Genomic DNA, 25615 nt, shown 5'->3' with positions numbered 1-25615 from the left:
AAAAAAGTTGGCAGGAAAGCCTCTCACTTTCCCGCCCACTGGACACTTTTTTTTGGGAAGATTTCCCTCCAAGTCTGTGAAACTGATTTCACCCAATCGGAGACTAGGTAGGCCTCAGCTTTATAATGAACGTTTGAATGTTTCTTTTCTTCAATATGATTTAGTTTCCTTTAAAGTGGGAGCACACATTTATTGGATTTTTTTATTGGGTTGATAACACTTGAACAACCTGTTGCCTTCTCACAGATCGATTGAAAGAGAATAGAATGGACGAATAAATGGTGCAGGTACATCAGGTATACACTTAGTGTTTAAACATGAAACAGACAAGGAAAATATAAATATCTTAATGTTCAATTATATATGAAAATGTACAAACAGTCAGTGCAGAAGGAAAAGAGATGAAAATAAAAGCATGGAGCGAGTAAGTCAGTATTCAAGTTTCCAAAACATTTTACTTTTAATGTTGAATGTTTAAGACATTAAGTTGCAACAGTTCTGCCGGATGGGAACACAAACCAAAGAATTGGGCATGGAGATTATAGACATAAAATATAAAGTGTTGCATGTTATTGCTGCTAATATCTATGCAATATTATTCAATTTATACTCACATCAGGAGTAGATTCCTACAATTCTGCCATATATTTTAGTCAAATTTTTTAAATATTGTAACATTAGGTGATCTTTCAACATCCGTCTATGAGCTGAAACTTATAAAAAAGCAAGCTTAGAATTTCTCAAGGTTGCTGGGAACTTAAATCTTTACTTATTTGAATCGGCACAGGAAGTATTTTATCGTTCCTTGAGAGATCGTTAAGTCCTAATGAATGTTGCTTCAGCTTGGCTGAGTGGTGGTGCTCTCAATGTGGTGGTTAATACTCTAGTGCAGTGGTGCGAGAATTCTGCTCTGTTAGAGGTGACAAATTTTGCTTTATTTTTCTTCAGTTGAGGCTGAGTTGATGATATATTGCATTTGAAAAGAATGGAACAGATAGTGAAGTGGCAGAGTGCATTATCACCTCTGCTGCCACACCACTGTGTTATGAGATAGATTCATGTTATCAATTCTAATGTTCTAATGTGGTGAGTCTCAGTCATACCAGAGGTTAGGTAATAATCAGAGATTGATTCCGTTCTACGCAGGTGTGTCAAACCAATGTGGAAAATTGGATTAAGAAGCAAAGAGATTACCAAGTAAATAAGGAAATCAAATTTAAAAGATAATGCTTCCTATCACTTCCTTCCAGCCACGAAATGATGTGCAAAATGTCCAATAACATTGAATATGGCCCAAACAGTAGATTATGTTGGTCCGCAAAGCTACAGACTGATAAGAGAATTCCTACTCACCATATCTGAATAGTAGAGACAGCTATCATGCAAGTAGGATGAGAGGTTATATTGCTAAGTGACTTATGTTCAAATTCTCAGAGGGACTGCTATGCAGTGCGTTTAGATTACTATGTACTGTTTGCTCATTAAGACATAAAAGGACAGTGCAGGTCCTAGAAGAGAACCTGATATGCCTCAGAGGAAAGAGCTAAACTAAACTAGGAATTTTGGCCTTGAAAAGAAACAAGTTAGTGTTGAACATAATAGATGTACAGAGGATAAGAGGCTGTAAACCTGAAGTGTACCTTCCGATAAGCCAGTCACAAGTTGTGAAGAATAAAATTAAATTAGATATTAGGAAGCGCGTGGGAGAGATCTGTTTTGCCACAGTCATAAAACTGGGCATCAATTGCACTTGGAACTGTGTTGTTTTTCTGAAAAATGTATTGTTCAATTTTCTGCAAACGTAAAATCTTCCATGAACATATGCCTCTGCTAAGCCTGGAAGAACTTTTCTCTTTGCATTTAAAGTTACACATTTATGCACAGAATCTCCTTAACCAGCTACAAATGACCAAATTCAATGGAAACTCGCTATGCTTATTGTTCAATCAGAGGCTGGCTTTGGGTGAAATAATTTTTAAAGAAACGTTAGGGGGTTGTGGTAACATAGTTACCTTTACCATAACCTATATTTAATATTCCTTATTCTTTTGTATTGGTAGTAGTTTTGTGTTGTTCAGTAGTTCTCACTAATTTGCACTGTGGAGTGGACTCGATGGGCCGAATGGCCTTACTTCCGCTCCTATGTCTTATAATACCAGCACTAACTAATGGAAACTCAAATCCATGCCTTTAAAAAAAATCATCAAAAGAACATAGGACTTAGGAGCAGGAATAGAGCTAAACTAAACTAGGAATTTTGGCCTTGAAAGGAAAAAAGTTAGCGTTGAACATAATAGATGTACGGAGTTCAAGACGCTGTAAACCTGAAGTGTACCTTTCTGATAAGCCAGTCACAAGTTGTGAAGGATAAAATTAAGTTAGATATTAGGAAGTGAGTGGGAGAGATCTGTTTTGCCACAATCATAAAACTGGACTCCGGCATTCAATAAGATAATCTGTTGTGGTCTCAACTCCATCTTGTTTACACAGCAGTACCAGTTAGGCATGGCTAGTGTGCCAGGGGCAATGGTAAGGGGTGGGGCCTAAGTGGGAGTGGGGCATGAGCTGGGGCTATGATGGGAGGCTGTGACAGGAGCTATGTTGGGGATTGGCATGTCGGAGGTCATGAAGGGGGACCCATTGGGAGGTCGCTAATGCTGGCAATCCGTATCAGAAATGGAGCGGGGAAACATGCTGTCGGTGAGGGGACCGGTGTCCCAATATCTGTGGGGGGGAGGGAGGGGGTCACCTAGTGCACTGAGAGATCAAATCAGCACCTGATTGCTTTGCAGCCAGACCCAGCCCCTCCCAGAACTGGTACTCAACCCACCACTCACCAAAAATTAACTAAGCATGAGACGATTGTGGTCCGGTCTGTGCGAGATAGACTGGCATGAATCGCTCCATTTTTCTTGCCGTTATGACACCAGTCATTTTTGGGAAAATCGCGGCCAATATCTCCAGCCAAGTGGATAATTGGGAACCTGTTCCAAATGTTTATCAATGCTATGAAATCAGTTCTCAAAAGATACCTGAGAATGCTTCGGGTGATTCCCCTTGCCATTTCCTAACTCCTGGAATTAAATACCGAGAATTCAAAGTTACTTTTCAAACCTGAAAAAATTAGAAGTGGATTTTAGGGAGGAAAGTTAGCAATGATTCATCCCCGAGCATAGAAGATGCATACTGAACCAACAATGAAATACATGAGAGATTCATTGGAAAGGGATTACTGAGGTCAGAAAGAGATGGTGAGAACTGACTGAAAGGTAAAGATCGTGTCAAAGAGAAACAGAGTAACATTCACTTGCGGAAATGTTAACGATTTAAAATGCACATTGCAAATTTTACTATTGGGATTTTTTTTCTCAGTGCCTTGTAGCCACAGCTTTTGTTGCACTTTCCAGAACTGTGAAATCATTCTGAGTGTGTCACTGTGCCTGTAGTATGTGTGCCAGTTTTCTTCGCACTCCGTCTCTTCTTCCAAACCATTTTTTATAAACTGCAATTAGTTGAGGCCCCAGCCCTGATCCCTGTGACATTACACTGGTCTCAGTTTGCCAAGTTAAAAATGACGCTTTATCCCAACTTTCTGTTTTCCGTTAATTAATTAATCCTCTACCCAAGCTAATGTACTACCCCCATGAGCTCTTGTGTAGTAACATTTTATGTGGTAACTGATCGAGTACCTTTTAGAAATCTGACTGCCCTACATGTAGTGTATCCTCTTTATCCACGCTGCTTACTACATTCCCAAAGAACTCTGTATAAATTTGTCAAACACAATTTTCCCTTCGTGAAACCATGTTATCTCTGTCTGATTTTCTAGCTACTACATGTGCAGCTACTACTAATTTGGATTCATATTAGGCTCCACTAAAAGCACAAATATTAGCTGTGTTTTAAAAAAATTCCGTTCAACCATAGAATCCTTACAGTGCAGAAGGAGGCCTTTCAGCCCATCCAGTTTGCAACCAACTCCCATCAAAACCCCACCCCGCTGCCCTATCTCCGTAATCCTCATGCATCTTTTTTATTCGTCCAGGGGATATGGGCATCAGGCTGGGACAGCACTTATTCTCCATTCCTAATTGCCCTTGAACTGAGTGGTCTGCTGGGCCATTTCAGAGGGCATTTAAGAGTCAACCACATTGCTGTTGGCAGTCACAGCCTCCGCGACTTCCTTCCATGGTGGTTAATTTTCTAGGTGCCCTGCACTTAACTTTAGTGATAAGCTGGTAATACTTTGGCTGGGATTTTCTGCCTGCACCCCCATCCTTCCTACAATGTGTTTCCCAGGGGCAGAGGGGGCTTGCCAATGGCTGCTGCTGGGATCTGCCCGTCCCATCAAAGTCAATAATAATTTGTGTTGCTCACTGGCTGCACCGCTGCGAAACCCCTAGCAGCGTGTTGCTTTTGGTGGGACCAGAAAATCTCACTGGCGGGAAAGGCTGGAAAATTCCAGTCTTTGTCTCCAGTAGGATGTGTGTTGAGATCTTATTCTATACTAAAGTCACAACATCTATTCTCTCACCTGCCTTCTGAGCTGTCATCTTCTTTTCTGTAAATCTATTGATGACCACGAAACCATTGTCGATTGTTGGAAAAATCCATGTGGTTAACTAGTGTCCTTTAATGAAGGAAATCTAACCTGGCCTGGCCTACATATAACTCCAGAGCAATGTGGTTGAATCTCAACAGCCCTCAGGCAACTAGGGATGGGCAATAAATGCTGGCCAGTCAGCGATACCCATGTCCCATGACTAAAAAAAAGCAAGTAAGTAAGTGTTTTTTAAAAACTGTCAGTTTTACTGAGCACATCCTTTCCAGTGCACTTAATTCCATGTATTTTAAAGTTTTAAGTTTTCATAGATTTATTAAATTGTATTAATGCTTTTAAAAGTCAATAAAATTTTTCAAAAGATTTGCAAGTTTTTAAAAGATGTTTAAAATTTTTCAAAATTGTTGTCAAGCACTCACCTGCCCTTCAGCTGAAGATTGTCCTTAATGGTCTGCCTTTGGTTTGTGCGCCCCCAGGGTCATGGCTTCACCCAGAATGCAGTTCACTGCAGGGTCTCGGGTCTCACTGTTCCTTGTGCCAAAAAAGGCTGTGCTGCAGATAAAAGTTAAAAAATCGTGCTCCACCCATCAAACTATGTGATCACAATTTTTTAAATGTGGTCAGTGACACACACAATGTTGTCTCACCACTGATCACAAAATCTGGGCCATTAACGTGTTTGCAATCGAGATTAAGTATGGAATCGATGGCCCTTGTTATTTCCTTCAGTAATTAAGACATGATGTGATTGATGCTGGAATATGTAATGTAATATGTGAACTATCAATATTTTTATTTAATATGATGACATGTTGCACATGGATCCAATTTTTGTAAAACTCTAATACTTAGCCCTGGTCCCTCATTAGTATTCATTTTGGAGAATCTGGGTGTGCTGCACTCAATCAGAAGTAAAGTTCAATCTGGATTTCAATGTTTTACAAATAATTTACTGATCAAAATGACATGTACACAGTGTGTAGATTTAGCCAGTTTTGACAGGAACCCTCACTTAATGTTGCACTTCTCTTTTTCAAATTGTGCCTCCACACCTTCACTTAAACCTTCTTTTCCCTGCTAGTGTGACTGCTATTGTTCAATTCTGTTTGCAATAATAGGTTAGAGCTTTGTTGAGATAATCAGCAATGTACGTGTGCTGATTGTTCCTTTAAGGCTCAATCTACAGAGCAAGGATTGCATGGCCCAGGGAACCAATCATGAAGCAGGTTGGGGGGGTCACGCTGGTGAGCTCAAGTTCCTGTTCCAGAATGTTCTCAGGAGCTGATTGCAGCCATGAGGCTGCCAGCCTTTATATAGTTTTAACCTTTAAATAAACATACTGTTTTTCCCTTGACTGATGAACAAGAATTATTGCAGCACTACGTCCATTATGCCCTATTTCTAAATGGGGACATCTAGGTGATGTAGAAGAAAAGAAGGATCTGCGGGTTCAGCATATTAAAAGAAGCATCTCCTGTAGAGAAGGACATTAGAAGGAGCTGGAGGTATGGACCACAAAGGTTCACTCTCTAATGGTAGTAGTTCTGATGCTTTGGATGTTTTTGTGATATTGCTTTGTTAGTGCATGTAGTTGAACATACTGAGTAACCTTTTGCAGAATGTGTAAATGGTTTCATAGGAATCATCACAGGAAATGATGCGAGTTAACATGTAATGTAATAGTTGGAGCAGGTAATATGCGAATGAGGAGCTCTCCTGATATTTTGTTATATTCTTAAGATAGAACCCTTTGTGGGCATTGGGGGGATGGGGGTGGAGGAGTAGTGGTGCGGGGTGGGTGGGTGGTGGTGCGGGCGCGGGTGGTCAGGGACAGGGGTAGTGGTGATATTTTGGAATGGTAGTCAGCCAGATCCACCAAGTCAAAGGCTGAGCTTGACATGATGAAACAGCAGGGTGTTATTCACTGTGTTCAGCAGCACGCAGATTGGTATAGCTCTATAAGCATTGTGATGAATAGAGATGATACCATCAGAGCATGCTTGGATCCCAGAAGATTAAGAATATAGGAAATAAGAGCAGAAGTAAGCCTTATGGCCCCTAAAGCCTGATCCACCAACTAAATCATGATGAAATCTATCTCAACGTCATTTTCCCACACGGTCCTCATATCCCTTGGTATCATCAATACTTAGAAATATATCAATCTCTTTCTTGAAATCAAGTACTCAAGAGGTGTCTTCACAAGATGTCGACTCTTGAGGGACTCAACCCAAGGTTTGCTAGGGCCACATTCCTCTCCAAGTTGGATGTCAAGTCAGGATATTGGTCAGTGCACATACCTGAGGAACCATTGGAACTAATAACAATCAGAGCACCATTTGGGAAGTATTGATTTATATGTTTGCCATTTCATCTGTCAAAGAACAAAGAACAAAGAACAGTACAGCACAGGAAACAGGCCCTTCAGCCCTCCAAGCCTGTGCCGCTCCTTGGTCCAACTAGACCAATCATTTGTATCCCTCCATTCCCAGGCTGCTCATGTGACTATCCAGGTAAGTCTTAAACGATGTCAGCGTGCCTGCCTCCACCACCCTACTTGGCAGCGCATTCCAGGCCCCCACCACCCTCTCTGTAAAAAACATCCCTCTGATATCTGAGTTATACTTCGCCCCTCTCACCTTGAGCCCGTGACCCCTCGTGATCGTCACCTCCGACCTGGGAAAAAGCTTCCCACTGTTCACCCTATCTATCCTCTTCATAATCTTGTACACCTCTATTAGATCTCCCCTCATTCTCCGTCTTTCCAGGGAGAACAACCCCAGTTTACCCAATCTCTCCTCATAGCTAAGACCCTCCATACCAGGCAACATCCTGGTAAACCTTCTCTGCACTCTCTCTAACGCCTCCACGTCCTTCTGGTAGTGTGGCGACCAGAACTGGACGCAGTACTCCAAATGTGGCCTAACCAGCGTTCTATACAGCTGCATCATCAGACTTCAGATTTTATACTCTATACCCCGTCCTATAAAGGCAAGCATACCATATGCCTTCTTCACCACCTTCTCCACCTGTGTTGCCACCTTCAAGGATTTGTGGACTTGCACACCTAGGTCCCTCTGTGTTTCTATACTCCTGATGACTCTGCCATTTATTGTATAACTCCTCCCTACATTATTTCTTCCAAAATGCATCACTTCACATTTATCCGGATTAAACGCCATCTGCCAGCTCTCCGCTCAATTTTCCAGCCTATCTATATCCTGCTGTATTGCCCGACAATGCTCTTCACTATCCGCAAGTCCAGTCATCTTCGTGTCATCCGCAAACTTGCTGATTACACCAGTTACACCTTCTTCCAAATCATTTATATATATCACAAATAGCAGAGGCTCAGTGAGTTAGGACCTGTTTCCATAACATCTCCATTACTGAGAGTACTACTGCCTGTGTTTGTATTGCAGGTGTCATAGCGGTCATGCGGAGAATCAAAGGAGACAGAGATAAGGTCTCAACTTCAATAGTAATAATGAGCTATTAATGTGAAATACGTTCATTTATTCAGTTCACTTCATTCTGATACTGGAATATGACTAGATCCCAGTAAAATTGAGGTTGTGCAATTAATGCCTGATCCTCAAGATAAAAAAGATTTATATTTTACAGAAAATTTACACCGTAAATTTCTTCGAACGTATATCTGAAAAAGCATTATCACTGTGCAAACTTCCCAAAAATTATACACCATTTTTGGGGCATGAAGATCATTTGCAGATTTTCAATTTATTAAAACTATCACATTCTGCTGAAACATGCTCACAATACCATGACCCATGCACTCAAAGTAGATGATTCACAAAAGGGCCTAGTTGGATGTGTGTTGCAGCAGGTTACACCAGTTGTGTTTGATTCCAAACGTTTGTCAACCACTCAGGTAAATTATTCAAACATGAGAAATGTTGGTATTGGTGTTGGGTATCACCAGGTTACACGCAAATCAATTTGGCAAACATTTTGTCATTGATACAGATAACAAGCAGTTGTCGATTACTTGGAGAAAGTCACTCACCAATTCACCACCTCAACCCAAGGATTGTTAATCAAAGTACAGGGCTATGTAGAAAACAATACCAAGGTCAAGTACAAAGCTGGAAACCTCATGTTTATGCCTGAAACCTTGGGCAGCTGACTCAACTCTAAGAAGGCAAATGGTATAGCTTTGGGTGTCCAAGTGGATAAAGCAGATGTGAAAATAGAAAATGTGTACAGCATTGATCTAATGTGATTTAGACAAGACAAATGTGAGAAGCTCAGAGACTTCCAGAGATCCTGTCTTCAGGGCATTATAGCAGATCATCAGTGGGTAGCTGGAACTGGCCAAGAGGTTCCCATGGACCTCAGATTCTTTTGGCCATATCATGATGAAATTTCTATTTCAAGTAGAGTCATTTTTAAGGGCAAACAACTGCTGATCCCTGAGGCGCTTTGTCAAGGTATTCTTACCCAGTTACAGCAAGGTCATGCTGAAACCCGATCGGCTAACCTTGGATCCGCGTGCCGCTGGAGCGTCGAATACTTTCGACCATTGGTTGAAGTGTTTCGAGGATTACATCGACGCCTCGATAGCAGTCCAGTCCGACGCCGACAGATTGCGGGTCCTCCACGCAAGGGTGAGCGACACTGTGTATGCAACAATCCGTGATTCCCAAAATTACAAGGAGGCCATCGAATTACTCAAGAAACTGTACCATAAACAGCCGAACGAAATTCATGCTCGTCACCTATTAGCCACTCGACGGAGGCAGCCCGGCAAAACTACGGGACAGTACCTGCGCAAACTTCAACAGCTAGCCAGAGCCTGCAATTGTAAGGAGGTGTCGGCTACTCAATACACCAACGATCTTATCCGAGATGCGTTCGTGGCGGGAATCAGCTCATTCTATATTCGCCTGCGGCTGCTAGAGCAGGGTAACTTGGACCTGGCTAAGACGGTAGAATTGGCTGATGCAATGGAAACAGCCTCCAGAAGTCTTGAAACCTACCCCACCGACCACGTGGGAACATTGTGGCAAGTACAGCCACCGCCTCAACTGTACCCGGCGGCTCCTCGGAACTACGCGATAATGCTCTCAACTTCAGACCTGACGGCTGCGGCAGCTCCTGGAGGCCCACGGTGCTATTTCTGCGGATTGGCGAAGCACCCTCGTCTGAGATGTCCGGCCAGGACAGCGTTTTGCTCTGCCTGTGGGAAGAAAAGGCACTATGCAAAAGTGTGGCGAGCAAAGACCCCTTCCAAGCCCAGCAGTGCTGCGTGTGACTCCCCAGGATCAATCTCCTCGTCTCTGGCCTCGTCGATGTCTTCAGCCACGTGCGATTCATGGGTGCCGCCATTTCCTATGACGACGATGCAAGCCACGTGCGACCTGCGGGTGCCCCCGTTTTCAACATCATCGACCACGTGCGATTCGTGGGCGCAGCCATTTTGGTCGACACCGGCCGCAGAAGACCAGCAGGGGTCCTCGTCGTCGGCTATCTCAGCTGCCTGCAGTTACACTCGGGATCCAACAGTGGCATCAATCATCCTGGACCAGGCCAAGCCTCACAGACTCGACAAGTCCATGATGAACATAGAGGTAAACGGGCGCCTGACGCATTGCCTGTTTGACAGCGGGAGCACGGAGAGCTTCATCCATCCGGATACAGTGAAATGGTGCGCTCTCCGTGTGCAAACTGTCAGGCAGACAATCTCCATGGCGTCGAGGTCCCGATCTGTTAACGTTCTTGGGAGCTGTGTGGTAACCTTAGCGGTGCGGGGCACAGTTTAAGAGAACTTCAGGCTCCTCGTGTTACCGCACCTTTGCGCTCCGGTACTCCTGGGGCTAGACTTTATGGTCCACCTGAAGAGTGTGACCCTGCAGTACGATGGGCCACTCCCTCCACTTTCAGTGGGAGAACAGCAGCCTCCAAATTGTCCAGCGCACTCCACATGCAGTCTCTCAACACTCAAAATTACCCCGCCTTCCCTATTCGAAAATCTCGTGCCAGGCTGCAAGCCCATCGTGATTAAGAGCAGGCGTTACAGCGCTGAGGATCGGATCTTTATTCGATCTGAGGTTCAGCGGCTCCTCAGGGAAGGGGTCTTTCAACCTAGCACTAGCCCATGGAGAGCACAAGTCGTGGTGGTTAAGACTGGAGACAAGCCCCGGATGGTCATAGACTATAGTCAGACCATTAATAGGTACATGCAGCTGGACGTGTACTTTCTCCGGCGCATATCTGACATGGTCAACCAGATTGCGCAGTACCGGGTGTTCTCCACAATCGACTTGAAGTCAGCCTACCACCAGCTCCCCATTCGCCCAGAGGACCGCAAATACACGGTCTTTGAGGCAGATGGCCGTCTCTACCACTTTTTAAGAGTCCTTTTCGGCGTCACAAATGGGGTCTCGGTCTTCCAGCGTGAGATGGACCGAATGGTGGACCAAAACGGGCTACGGGCTACCTTCCCGTACCTGGACAACGTCACTATCTGCACTATCTACAATTCCTCACTAAGACTTTCAGTTTAGCATTAGAGAACCTCGGGGCATATTTCTGGCCTGTTGCAGTCAGTGTGCACCTTACAACTGGCTTAAAGTAGTGGAGGCGAACTCGAATTGGTGTTGGTCTTGAACAAACATGATCCCTTTCTGAGGCGTGCAGCCACCCGATAGCCCATTCAGCGCTGGGCTGCATGAGGGATTAAAATAATTATCTTTTTTGTGGTCTCTTTTTGAAATTTTCTCGAGGACTGCTTTTTAACTTTCATTAGCTACATTTTCATTTTCAAGAGCTCTATTTTTATTCTCAATAACTTCTATGTGATGCAGTCACATGGTAACATCTCCCTCTGTATTTCTGTTGATGCTTTTCGAGTTTTCTCTTTTGGATAGATAGCACAAATTCCAGAGACTGTATATAACATATTGCATCTTTTTCTTGGAATCTGCAAGCCAGGTCCTGATATTCAGTTTCTAATAAAACCATTTTATAATGAACATGTTTGTAAATTTATTATAAATCTCCCATGCTCCATTTCTAAACTGTAGATTCCAACAACTTGACACAAGGTAATTAATTGGGAATGAGTATCACATCTTTAGCCCCTTTTAAAATTAATTGCAAGCAATTAGCACGCTCCAATATTCTTTGGACCTTTTCTGCCAATTTTAAGTTTCTTTCCATACAATCCCTACAGTGCAGAAAGAGGCCATTCAGCCCATTGAGTCTGCACTGACAACAATCCCACACAGACTCCATCCCCGTAACCCCACATATTCACCCTACTAATCTCCCTGACACTAAGGGAGAATTTAGCATGGCCAATACACCTAACCTGCACATCTTTGGACTGCAGGAGGAAACAGGAGCACCCGAGGAAACCCACGTAGACACAGGGAGAACGTTCAGACTCCACACAGACAGTGACCCAAGGCCTGAATTGAACCAGGTCCCCTGGTGCTATGAGACAGCAGTGCTCACCACTGTACCACCGTGCTGCCCCTCAATACTCCTATTTAAAGTGAGTACTGAAGAACATATCAGGATACTGACAAGAATCTAACTGTGCAACAAGGGGAATACACACAAGTTAATGTTGCAGCACCAACCTAACCATAAGCAGCATGGTGGCACAGTGGTTAGTGCTGCTGCCTCACACCGTCAAGGACCCGGGTTCGATTCCTGGCTTGGGTCACTGTCTGTGTGGAGTCTACACATTCTCTCCGTGTATGCATGGATTTCCTCCAGGTGCTCTTGTTTCCTCCCACAGTCGGAAAGACATGCTGGTTAGGTACATTAGCCATGCTAAATTCTCTGTCAGTAAACCCAAACAGGCACCAGAGTGTGGCCACTAGGAGATTTTCACAGTAACTTCATTGTAGTGTTAATGCAAGCCTACTTGTGAAACTAATAAATACATTTTAGATACCAAATGACACTGGACCAAACCTTAGACCCCCAACCCTCATGTTAACCAGTGCTTCTGAAAGTGTTCTCCATTTCTCACTTCCCTTCATAATTCATCCAGCTCTCTCACTGTAAAAAAGTGAAAGGGCAGCCAGGAATCTGGACCTATCAGTGCTGAGCTTGGGCAAGCACGAGAGTAATTTGCAGTTCCCCAGGGCCTTACTCTCGGCCTTGTTACTGGGTTTCCAGACACTGCTGCCTTCCTTTTTTAAAAATAATCAATGTTGGCTTCATTTCTTCAGTTTCCTCTCGAAACAATTGGTAATGGTGCAGTCAAAAGTCTCCTTAATGGCAGCAGTGGGATTGGCCAGAATATGTGCTATAGCTTCTCCAATCACTATTTATCTCCCTTCTGGCCTTGCTGTTCCTCCAATCATAGATTTGTTCTCTGGTGGACAGAAAGAGTGGGAGGGAGGGAACTTGTGATTGGAGGAGCTGGAAAAGCGAGGATGGAACTGATGAAATCCATGATTGGAGGATCAACTCCTCACATATTCTGGTCAGAATTTTCCAGCTGTTCACACCCCGCCATCGCTGCCAGAGAGGACAGAGAATTTGACACTCAGCCAAATCTCCGTTCACTGCAGCGGGACGGGAGAATTCCGCTGGTGTGAATAACCAGAATATCCCGCCTTCTGTCTTCCTCATGATCACGTCTCCTCCAATCAGAATTGTCCGTTATTTTCCCACTCCCAGGGATGCTTGCACTTTCAAGTGTTCAGGTCCATTTTGATTCTGGAGGAATGATAAAGCAATGTAATTATATATAGTGGCGACATTTCTCTCATTTTTCACCCTCAATCCTTTTGAGAGCTCTTTTGGGTCTTTTTGAGGGTAAATTCACTGCTGCCCCGTGTGTATTTTGAAACCTGGGCTGCACTCCAGATTCATTACAATTAGCACACAGCGCAAAGTTTCTTGTTGCCTGTGTACCTTTGAACAGGAATTGGTTATTCAGATATTTACAATATCCATACCTGATTGCGAGAACTAGTTGATTAAGTCACCATCAAAATAAAAATCAAGATGCAATGATGAATCTGAATAAAACTTTGGTCCTTAGTATTGTGTGCTGATTTGAACGTCACATAATAAGAAGAATGTTAATGTAATAGAGGGGGTATATTAGAAATTCATTAAGATGCTGCCTAGTCTGAGGAGATGCTTTTAAAAATTGGAAATTGGAACTCTTTGTGTTGAGGCCAAAGTTATCGCACAAATTCTTTGTCCTAAGCAGCCAAACTATTTCTTGGTACATCAATATATGTGCAATTTTTTCAATCCCACATTTTTCATCAGTTATTTAAAACTTGGTTGATTTAATACTATACGACTAAAATAATGTATATTAAAGATAACCCCATGACACAATTATAGAATCATATTAATTTCATTCATTTGGAAGAATTTCAGATTTATGCAGTAATCCTAATATCAAATTGACTTTAAAAAATACACATCCCTCATAGTTTAATTACTTGAATTGATTTTGAAGGCTCTTCAAAAGAACTTTATAAAGTGTACTGAATATTGAATGAAGCAATTTAAAAGGCTGGATTTGCCTTTTATTTCATGTATTCTGTTTCAATACCAAAGAAATTTTCATGGGATCACAATTTGTATTAATGAGGCTTCACAACTCATTTGATCTCCTTTTTCCAGAGTACCAACTCTATCATCTTCCCATTAACAGTATCTGATTGTCACTTGAATGAGTCCAATATCATGGCCTAAACAAGTCTGTGCAGCAAATCACTGTGGCTATGTATGGAAGGAATACTTCTTGATCTTTATGTGAAGTTTGCCCTTCACAAAGCTGATCCTACGCTATTCTGTCCTGCTGTGCTAGTAGGTCCCAAAGTATTACTTTGGTTTTACCAGTTTGCTGAATTTTTAAGATTGCCTTGCTGAAGTCATACAAGTATTTCCAAAAGCATGCCATTTTGCAGAAAAGAAAGTAGACATAAGAAAATGGCAGCAGAGTTCCAATTCAGAATTGAAGTACCAAGGGGAGATTGAAAGGATGGATGGTTGATGATCAATTAAGAAGTCAGACTCAATCAATCAAGTGCTAATTGCTCCATTGTTATTTCAATCTGCATTTTTAAAAATTCACTTCTGGTTTTTCACAAATTAATGCATCAGTGAGTCAATAAAAATGTAAATATGTAAAGAATTATGTTTTATTCAGATAATTTGTGTTTCTGTTGGAGAGTAAAGGAAAGTTACAGCACAGAAGGAGGCCATTTGTTTTGTCACAGTTTAACTTGCATGACCCAGCAATTCAGAATCATCCTGCCGACTTGCTTTGTCGCCATTGACCTGCATCGGCCTCAAATGCTTGTCCACTTTTGTCTTAAAGGATGCAGTGGATCCAACTCAAGAAGTCCCTGCATTAAACATTATACTGCTCAGCAATTCTGTACATACATTTCCTTAAGCCTTTCTCCTCACTTTCTTAACAACACTTGTAAATGAATGATTTCTCATTATTGATTCACCATTCCACCATGGGCAGCTGGGCCTTTACTCCCTAAACCTGTCTCTCTGCGGTTAAAGAGGTAATTAAAATCTGCCTCTGACCATGGGTGGTTTCCCCCTATAAAGATAGCCACAGGAACTCAACCCAGAAGTCACACGGCAGACTGATGGAAAACCCCTATCAGGAATCAGTGCAATGGGGAATCATTAAGCAGAGCACTGAGTGCTATGAAAGGGATGCCAACTTGGTGAAGCCAACTTCCAGGGAGGGTGGCTCAGTGAGTGAAAAAAAATGCATGTAAATATCTGTTTGTTGCTGTCCTTGGACTATATTAAAACCTTGATGTGGCTTGAACTTTGTAGGAGAGCCCACTCTGCTAATCTGACCTTCTGTGTTTTGACCTTGCCCCTGCTTTGTTCTTCTGAAGGACTGCTGTTGTTCTACTACTATGTTAAGTTTTCCCTGGGAAATGGATTAACTGTCCAGGTTTAAATAGGGATATCAAAACAGATGATGTTGGAGAAACTCAGCATCTGTGGAGAGAGAATAGTGCCAATGTTTGAGTCAGAATGGCCCTTTGTCAGGGCTGAAGGCAAGAAACATATTTGGGGGTAGGGTGTGGTAATTGGACAAAGGGAATGTAAATGGTGATGATAAAGGGCCTGATTTTACCAAACGGGTGTGAAATCGCGGTAAAGTTGGGCGTTGGGCCTTTAACGCGGTGCGCACCTGATTCCTAGCAGAGCGCGGCTTTACCAATACCCGATTCGGGCGCGGGCCGGGCCCATGCCCGGATCGGGCGGCCCGCTGATTTAAATGCATTTGCTTGCATTTAAATCAACTTAATGAAGTGCGCGCCCAACTCTACCACCAAATCCCACTTTACCACCGTGCGGCCCAATCCGCTTCCGCGTTTTTAACAACCTGGTAAATAAAAGTCGGAAGCCGGCGCTTCCTCAGTGAGGGTTGGTGAGGAGGTAGACGCGTTGCGTTCGGAGGCTCCCCGGTACTTACGATCCTTTGTCATCTTGTTTTCATCTGAACATTGTACAGAATTAGAGGAATCCCCTTTGGAAGATAATGTCAAAGTTATAATCGCAGGGACTACAAACCTGACAGTCAAAAATCTGGGATAATATTTCAAAATGTATATCCCCCCATCCATGTTCTGGAATATTATCCCAGATTTTTGACTGTCAGGTTTCTGTGCAATGTTCAGATGAAAACAAGATGACAAAGGATCGAAGGCTGCTCCAGAGGCAGAGTAGCTGCACCCAACGTTGCCCATGCAAGTCACATTCATAAGTAAGGGCACATCTGCCATGGAATGTGAGAGAAGAGTTGCCAATACAAACTTCTTTTCACTATGGTTGGTTTCCCAGGTGTAGTAATCTCCTTGAATCTTATTTCCAACCAAGTTCCACCACGGGGACAATTCTTCCAAGTTCACCACAGGACTCTGAACATTTGAGCATCAACAATCCAGTTACAGATCACAAATGTATTATACAGGTCACTACTTGCTCACTAGGACACTGTAGTTTAATGACCTTTCTCATAGATAATTAGGCAGCACAAAGAGGATGCTACATTATTTGCAGTTTGCAAGATTCTCCCAAGTCCATCCTCCCCCCCCCTCTCTGCTGTCTCTGCTGTTTTGTATTTCGCACCTGAGCGCGCTGCTTCAGATTCTTTTCAAACTGCGCATGCGCAGTTCACAACTCAGATCGGTCCGCCAGCGCTAAGCACCGCCAACAGCGCGCATCGGGCTGGAGCTGGCAAAACACGTATGGGCGCACTGCAAAGAGGATTCTGGGCTCGGATCCGTATTACGCCTGGATCCTGACCTTAGGCTCCGATTGATAAAATCGGGCCCAAAGTCTGAGAAGTGTCCATTGGAATGTATGAATGGCAGAACAAAGATATGGATTGTTAGAGGACAAACTGAAGAATGTGGCAGCTGGCCCCGGTTGGGGGGGTGGAGGGGAGAGAGATTTCAGAAGTGGAAAAGTAAAAGTAATGAATGGATGAGTAAAATAAATGGGGTGGAGGAGTGAGTTCATGCACTGAGGTTATTGAACACAATATTATGTCTGGAAGGTTGTTACGTGCCCAGTTGGACGATGAGGTACTGTTCCTCTAGTTTTTGATGGGCTTCAGTTGAACATGAGGACAAGGATGGATATGTGGGCAGGGTGCCTTTGGTCTCTCTTTGATGTATACCACAATGGGAACAGTGATTGAAGGAGGTGCATGTGAAATGCTGCTACAAATGAAAAGTGTCCCCCCCCCGGGATGGTGAGCAGGGAGAAGGTGAAGAGGCAGGTTTTGTATCTTCCATGATTGCATGGGAAGGTGTCATTGGCTGTGGGTCAAGTGTTGGGTGTGATGGAGGAGTGGACCAGGGTGCCCTGGGAGAGAACGGTCCCTGCTGAATGCTGACAGGGGGAGTGAGGGGAAGATGTGCTGAATAGTAGCATCATGCTGGAGTTGGTGGAAATGGCTGAGGATGATCCTTTGAATGCGGAGGCTGGTGCAGTAAAAAGTGAGAACAAGGGGGACCCTATTCTGGTTTTGGGAGGGGAAGGGGTGAGAGCAGTCGCCTAGGAGATGGGTCGGACATCATTGAGAGCCCTGTTAACCACAGTGGGTGGAAAGCCACGATAAAGAACAAAGAACAGAAAAGCACAGGAACAGGCCCTTCGGCCTCCAAGCCTGCGCCAATTGCGTTTACCTATCTAACCAATCACTTATATCCCTCAATTCCCCATTTGTTCATATGCCTATCAAGATAAGTCTTAAATGTGGCTAACGTAACTGCCTCAACCACCTCACTTGGCAATGCATTCCAAGCCCCCACCACCCTCTATGTAAAAAAAATACTTCTTCCGCACATCTCCACTGAACCTTTCCCCCCTTATCTTGAATTTGTGTCCCCTTGTAATTGTCATTTCTGCCCTGGGAAAAAGTTTCCAACTGTTCACCCTCTCTATACCTCAATTTTATAAACTTCTATCAGGTTGCCCCTCAGCCTCCGTCTTTCCAGGGAGAACAATCCCTGTTTATTCAGTCCCCCCCTCCACCCACCCTCCTCCCCCACCCCGCCTCCCCTGCTGATGCAAAGCTTCCAGCTGTCAGAAATAGTGTTGGAAGATTGTGCTGCCGAACTCACCGGCATGGAACACTCCGCTTTCAGACTTGGGAAGATTCCGCCCAACATGTATAGATATCGATGAGTGTTGTAAGGAAATGTGACCGATAGTTTTTGTTATAAAATAGACATTCTGTAGTAATGTATAAGGTCTTGCCAAGTTCAATATTTCATGTGAGTCATGCCATTTTTCAAGTTGCTTTTTATGAATTTGTTCATTATGCGGCCAAATGAGCAGCCCATTTGCAGTAAGAAAACAGTTCTGCTTCACTGAAAAAAACACCACATTCTCAACCTTGCAGGAAATCTTCAAGAAATACATAATTTGAAATTTATTCCTCCTTGTACATTGACAGTTTCATTGGATTCTGTCCTTCCAAAATAATTAATGGTAAAGTTCATGCTATTAGTGGAACGACAGTTTCTGTAATACTCATAATGATCATAATAGTAGTACTCACAAGCAATGTATATTGAGGACACCAGCAAATTCTGGATGAATAGGATAGCATGCATGATGGAGTACACAGAACCTGCCGACTTACTTTAGATTTAAAAAAATCTGAAGTAGAAGCAGAAAGCACTGAATGATGATGGGTTGAAATAAAAGCCTCTTTCTGTTTGTACATTAAAAATAACTTTGTTTTATTTCTGAGAGCCTCTCAGAACACTTTGCTGTGTTATTTACCTGTACTGTAATCACTCTCCTCCATTTCTCACTCTGCAACTTTGCTCACCCGATCATTAGCTCCCATTTTATTGCTCTGCCAATCATGGTTTCTTAAGTAATCCATTCCATTTCCAAGTGAGCTGACAATCTGGTATTGCACATCCACAAGAGGCCAATTAATGCCCTCCACTTGGCAGAAAGAGGATGGTAGTGGAGCTAAAATGATCATTACATTTCATGCCCCTCACCAAGCGCTCACATACAGCCAAAGCCCATGTGTGACTCGGGTGGGAACCTTGTCAATCTGTGTAAATTGACCTCCTCGGCTGTTCAGAGGTAATGGATACTCAGCTCAGTCAAAACCTTTCGGCAAGTTGAAGAGGCATGATAGAGAGGTCAGAGATGAAATTATGTTTCTGGGACCAGGAAGAGCTCCTTAGGGCTCCGCAAGAACAAGAAATACTGCTATGGCTTCCCTTTACCCATGTGCCACCCTTTTACCATCGCCCCCACCTCCTTCACTCACCCAAAGCACTTCTGCACTCATCACCCCCACAAACCTGGGTCACTGTTTCCTTTGCCAGTCCAGTCTGCCCAAGATTGGACTGGCCCTGAGATGATAAGCCACTGTGGGGAAGCCTCTTTGGGGCATGTTGTTTTCCAGGTGTGCATTAATAATAAGGCCCAGCCCTCAGCATGGATCAGGCTTCTTGCTAGTGGTAGTAAGCAACTACCCAAAAATTAAATTCCTCCCATGCAGTGTCAATTCAAGCTAAAAGTTTAAAATCACATACATTTGAAAATATCACGATGCAGTCAGAACATATAAAACAGCTTGAGTGACAAAATTTCAAGTGGGCGATGGTTCATCAATCAGTGGAGATATTGAATTATGATATTATGACAAAATTTAACACTGTGAAAAAGATTTGTTCAGATAAGTTTGGAGAGGTGGGACACAATCATAGAGCTCTAAATTGCAGCATAGATCGGGGGGAGCGGGGGGGGCGGGGGGGCGGAATTCTCTGGGCCTGCTAGCTCTGATCCCAAATCGGGATTGGCCGGAAAATCGGGCGTTGGTGCAAAAAACGGGTTTGGCGCCCGTGTTGCCAGCCCCAATCGGGTTCCCACCTGCTATGGACAGGAACCTGATGCATATTCAAATTAACAACTTTAAATATAATTAGTGAGCTTGAAGCCTGATTTAAATAGCTCTTGCTATTCACCCACCTCCTCCAACAGGATCTGCAGCGGCACAGGCCCCGAAGATCGAGGAAGCACCAACAACCCCTCAGCAGTGAGAGGCATCCTCCCTCCAGATTTTTCTCTGGTGTGAGTACTTACTCCCAATTCACTGTCCATATAAGGGTTTGCATGGTCAATTTTATCCTTGAGGACCACCCACGATGTCTTGTTCTTGGCTAATTTTCAAATTTTGTTAGTGGAATATTTTTCTCCTGAATTCCATTGCCCTCTACTACAAATGTTGGCCACAGTTGTGCCCCTATGCTTGCCAATATGTTTTTTCCAGTTTGAACTGCTGAGTTTTTTAGAGAAGAATTTGAATGTTGGGATGCTGGCAAGACAGGATAGGCTGTCAAAATGCCTCCTGTTTCTATAATTTTCCTTATGATCTTTCTGAGGGTTGAATATCAAAATCCTGTCCCAATTTATGTGCCAAGTGTAAAGCTCTTGATTGGGAGAGGCTGTTTGAGGGTACATCCACATCTGGCATGTGGGAGTCTTTTAAGGAACAGTTGTTAGGGCTACAGGACAGGCATGTGCCTGTAAAAAAGAAGGATAGGAAGGGTAGGATTCGAGAACCGTGGATAACCAGGGAAATTGAGGGACTGGTCGAAAAGAAAAGAGAGGCATATGTTAGGTCCAGGCAGCTAAAAACGGAGGGAGCTCTGGAGGAGTACAAAGAAAGTAGGAAAGAACTCAAACGGGGAATTAGAAGGGCAGGATTAAGGAGAATCTCAAGGCATTTTATTCATACGTTAGCAACAAAAGGGTTGTCAGGGAAAAAATCAGACCTCAGGGACAAAAGTGGGGAATTATGCTTGGAGCCCAAAGAAGTAGGGGAGATTCTAAATGAATACTTTGTGTCGGTATTCACAAAGGAGAGGGATGTGTTGACTGGGCGTGTCTCGGAGGGGAGTGTTGAACCGTTGGAGAAAATCTCCATTACAAGGGAGGAAGTGTTAGGTTTGTTAGAGAATATAAAGACTGACAAATCCCCAGGGCCTGATGGAATCTATCCAAGGCTGCTCAGGGAGACGAGAGATGAAATCGCTGGGCCTCTGACGCAAATCTTTGTCTCATCACTGGACGCAGATGAGGTCCCAGAGGATTGGAGGGACCTCACCTGGTCCTGTTATTTAAGAATAACCCGGGTAATTATAGGCCGGTGAGCTTGACGTCCGTGGTGGGGAAGTTGTTGGAGAAGATTCTTAGAGATAGGATGTATGCGCATTTAGAAAGGAATAAACTCATTAACGATAGTCGGCATGGTTTTGTGAGAGGGAGGTCATGCCTTACTAACCTGGTGGAGTTTTTTGAAGAAGTGACCAGAATGGTTGACGAGGGAAGGGCCGTGGATGTCGTCTATATGGACTTTAGTAAAGCGTTTGACAAAGTCCCTCATGGTAGGCTGGTGAAAAAGGTTGGATCTCATGGGATAAAGGGGGAGGTGGCTAGATGGGTGGAGAACTGGCTTGGTCACGGAAGACAGAGGGTGGTAGTGGAAGGGTCTTTTTCCGGCTGGAGGCCTGTGATTAGTGGTGTTCCGCAGGGCTCTGTATTGGGACCTCTGCTGTTTGTGATTTATATAAATGATCTGGAAGAAGGTGTAACTGGGGTGATCAGCAAGTTTGCGGACGACACAAAATTGGCAGGACTTGCAGATAGTGAGGAGCATTGTCAGAAGCTACAGAAGGATATAGATAGACTGGAAATTTGGGCAAAGAAATGGCAGATGGAGTTCAATCCTGATAAATGCGAAGTGATGCATTTTGGTAGAAATAATGTAGGGAGGAGCTATATGATAAATGGCAGAACCATAAAGGGTGTAGATACGCAGAGGGACCTGGGTGTGCAAGTCCACAGATCCTTGAAGGTGACGTCACAGGTGGAGAAGGTGGTAAAGAAGGCATATGGCATGCTTGCCTTTATAGGACGGGGCATAGAGTATAAAAGTTGTGGTCTGATGTTGCAGATGTCTAGAACGTTGGTTCGGCCGCATTTGGCATACTGCGTCCAGTTCTGGTCGCCACACTACCAGAAGGACATGGAGGCTTTGGAGAGAGTACAGAGGAGGTTTACCAGGATGTTGCCTGGTATGGAGGGTCTTAGTTATGAGGAGAGATTGGGTAAACTGGGGTTGTTCTCCCTGGAAAGACGGAGGATGAGGGGAGACTTAATAGAGGTGTATAAAATTATGAAAGGCATAGATAGGGTGAACGCTGGGAAGCTTTTCCCCAGGTCGGTGGTGACGTTCACGAGGGGTCATAGGTTCAAGATGAAGGGGGGCAGGTTTAACACAGATATCAGAAGGACATATTTTACACAGAGGGTGGTGGGGGCCTGGAATGCGCTGCCAGGCAAGGTGGTGGAAGCGGACACACTGGGAACGTTTAAGACTTATCTAGATAGCCATATGAATGGAGTGGGAATGGAGGGATACAAAGGAATGGTCTAGTTTGGACCAGGGAGCGGCACGGGCTTGGAGGGCCGAAGGGCCTGTTCCTGTGCTGTATTGTTCTTTGTTCTTTGATGCTGGGTTGCGTGGAAATGATGACAAAGGACTAACAACTTAAACAGTTCACTTAGCGTTCTTGAGCAGCTCTTACATGCTGAGCATGTGGCCACGCTACTAACACATCATGTCTTGTGTACTGGTCATCATGCTGTACACATGAACACACAGTCCACACCAATAATTGGCCAACAGCTCATCTGCATCTTCATGCAAACTGGGATTACAAGCTCCATCAAATCCTCCACTGTTGTCCATGTCCACAACCAATTTGAGCAGTAGAAGCAATTCCTCATCTAAGCATCGATCTGTCTCTCATGAAGGATGAGCTTTGAACTCTCCTGTTGCTGCAAAAGGACTCTGCTGCATTTGATGCATCCGAGGCAGCAAGATATAAACATAAGGGAGAAATGAATAGAAGAAAATCCTGATTGAGGTAGGATGGGCAGGTGTTTGTATGGAACATAAACTGGAGCAGCTTGGTTGAATCATCCTGGGGGCACAATTCTCTCAAAAAATGTATGTGTGTGGTGTCAGGCAGGAGACACAGTGCAATTCCCATCAAGTAAGTTGGCATGATCCCAATCACAATCAACCCACACTTAGACTTTTGTTTTGGAGTTTGGGTGATTTGTGCTGCGAATAGGATGTGTGGGACCTAAAGACACTGGCAAGGACTGTTCCTCTGATCAGAAAAGCACCCCGATCTCAGAATAATGCTGTAGACATCCTCCTCTTTCTGCCAGCAAAGACCTCCCTCCCCACCCACAATTGCCAGTCCCAGAACCACCTCTCCAAGTGAGGAACACCCCATATTGGCGGTGCCAGGGCATTATCCAGCCATATCCCTGACCAGCTGGTGGCTGCAATGGCTTCCAAGCGTCCCCCCCCCCCCCCCCCACCCCCAAATCATGGTCATCACATCTATCCAGAGAATTCAATAGCGGCCGCAAGAAGGTCCTCATTGAGGAACCCTTGAACTTTAATGTCTGAGTGGTGCCAGTTGCTTGAAAACTGCCTCCAGTAAAGGCATCTGTAGAGACATAAGAGTTGGGAAGAAATCCCCTTTAAAAATGAACTCAGACTGTACACCTGTGCTTTCTTGGAAGCACTTCCAGAGTAGAAAAAAACCTCTAAAGTATCAGCTCAGAATGAACAGCTATGCTTTTGAGGAAGCGCTTCAGGATTAAGTGCTGAATAAATAAATAATCATAATCCCTCCTTTGAAGGAGCCAGCAATTGCCATTCAAGAGGGTTGTAAAAATTAAAGGGGCATGCAATGGAAGCAAACAAAGCACTTAAAAGTTTTTAAAAGGAACAGAGAGAGGACTAGTCCCTGCAATTGGACGGCTCTGTGAAATTGACATGCAAAGAAATAGTTCAAATTCTTGAAAAGCAACAGAGAAAAGACTAGCCACATGACACCAATCCCAGAGGAGACTCTGACCTGAACCCCTCCAGCCCAATCTCAGCCCCGCAACCTGCAGCTCCCTTAACTGGCCCCCCGCCGCCTCCAACCCTGGCAGTGGATGCTTTGCCCATACGCACCCGGGAGGTGACTGAGTGGTGGTATTCACTTCCTTACTGCCCCCTCAGAGTCCATGACAGCTGGTCCCTGCTTTTAGGGACCTGCAGTGATTGACCCCAGGTGACCTCTTGTTGGGGTGGGGGGGGGGGGGGGGGGCAAGCCAGGAGGCTGCTACATTTGACTCTAATCTTGCTTATGAGAATAAAACTAGTGCAAATGAGTTCAAATCAGATTCCCTCCCTTTCCGGGAGAGATCCTGATCATGCCTGGTGAAGAAGCATTGGAAACTCTGCAAAACCCTAATGCAGGCCTCTCTCAAGATTCACTGCCCCAGCAGGATCTGCACCTGGGGATAATGGGGCTGGAGAACTACACCCTCCTCCCCTCCATTTCTGTGCTGTAAATTTTATATAATTCAAAGAGCTGGGAGACCTATTTCATTTACAATGTGTCCTGCAAACTACCATCGAACCAAACAAATAGATCTCCAAGGAAACAGATTGCTCAGGCAATTACCCAAAGTACTGCTAGATTTTAATGGATTGCATAAAGAGAAAACAAATTTTAAATATCCTCTGCTAGTTGCTTTGTTCTAACATAAGAAGAGATCAATTTTGATATCCAAATACAGATATATTGAGGGTTCAGATGTATCATTGATATTCTCACTTCTGGGATTACCCGACCCTCAGATTTCAGAGGTGTTTCTGGAGCATCGAGTCTTATCTCCTTTTGGCAGTGGGGTTATCAGTTCCATTTAGAACTTTTGATTCCAACAGATCCTACTTTGGGCAGTAGCTATTGTAGCCAGTTTCATTCTCCCTTTTCTTTGTTCTCAGAGACAACTGGGAATTTCTGGCCATGCTCTTCCCAAGACCAGATAACCCTGCTCGGGGTCAACGGACCTTTGCATGGTCTGACCCAACCAAACCCTCCCCGCCCCAGCCCCCCCGCCCAAGCCCTCCCCCCACCCCAGACCCCCCCCGCCCCAACAGTCCCCCCCCCCCCGCCCCAACAGTCCCCCAACACCCGCCCCTGCCTCCGCCCCACTCCACTACAATTCCTGTGGCAGGTGAGATGGGAAAGTTTAAGGTGACACCTTTTCCTGCCTGCTGCTAGCTCCGACAACTTCACAAGTTAACTCAATATTTTCTCCTCTCTCTTAATATCTGTGCCTGTAAGGGCATCCATCTCCGTCTGTTAGGTAAGTAAATAACTGAATGGTTTGAACAGAATTTAAATGAACTAACAGAAATATTGCTAATTTTACAGAGACATAGAGGGAGAGATAATTTTCTCCCTTTGCTGCTGAACAGCTTCAAAAAACGATTAACACTTACCATCTATTACTGATCGTTTGCGGGGGTGCTGACCACGATATTGATATCTTAATTAGCAAGGGATGTATTGCTAACCAACCAGAGTGAAACAAGTGACAGAAGGTCTCACCTCTCGTCCCACACCCCACCCACACTCTCCAGTTCTGACAATTGAACGAGAT

Source organism: Mustelus asterias, chromosome 1, assembly GCF_964213995.1.
Source record: "Mustelus asterias chromosome 1, sMusAst1.hap1.1, whole genome shotgun sequence".
Classification (NCBI taxonomy): domain Eukaryota; kingdom Metazoa; phylum Chordata; class Chondrichthyes; order Carcharhiniformes; family Triakidae; genus Mustelus; species Mustelus asterias.
The sequence above is the reverse complement of the archived record's forward strand: the minus strand, read 5'-3'. Positions refer to the sequence as shown.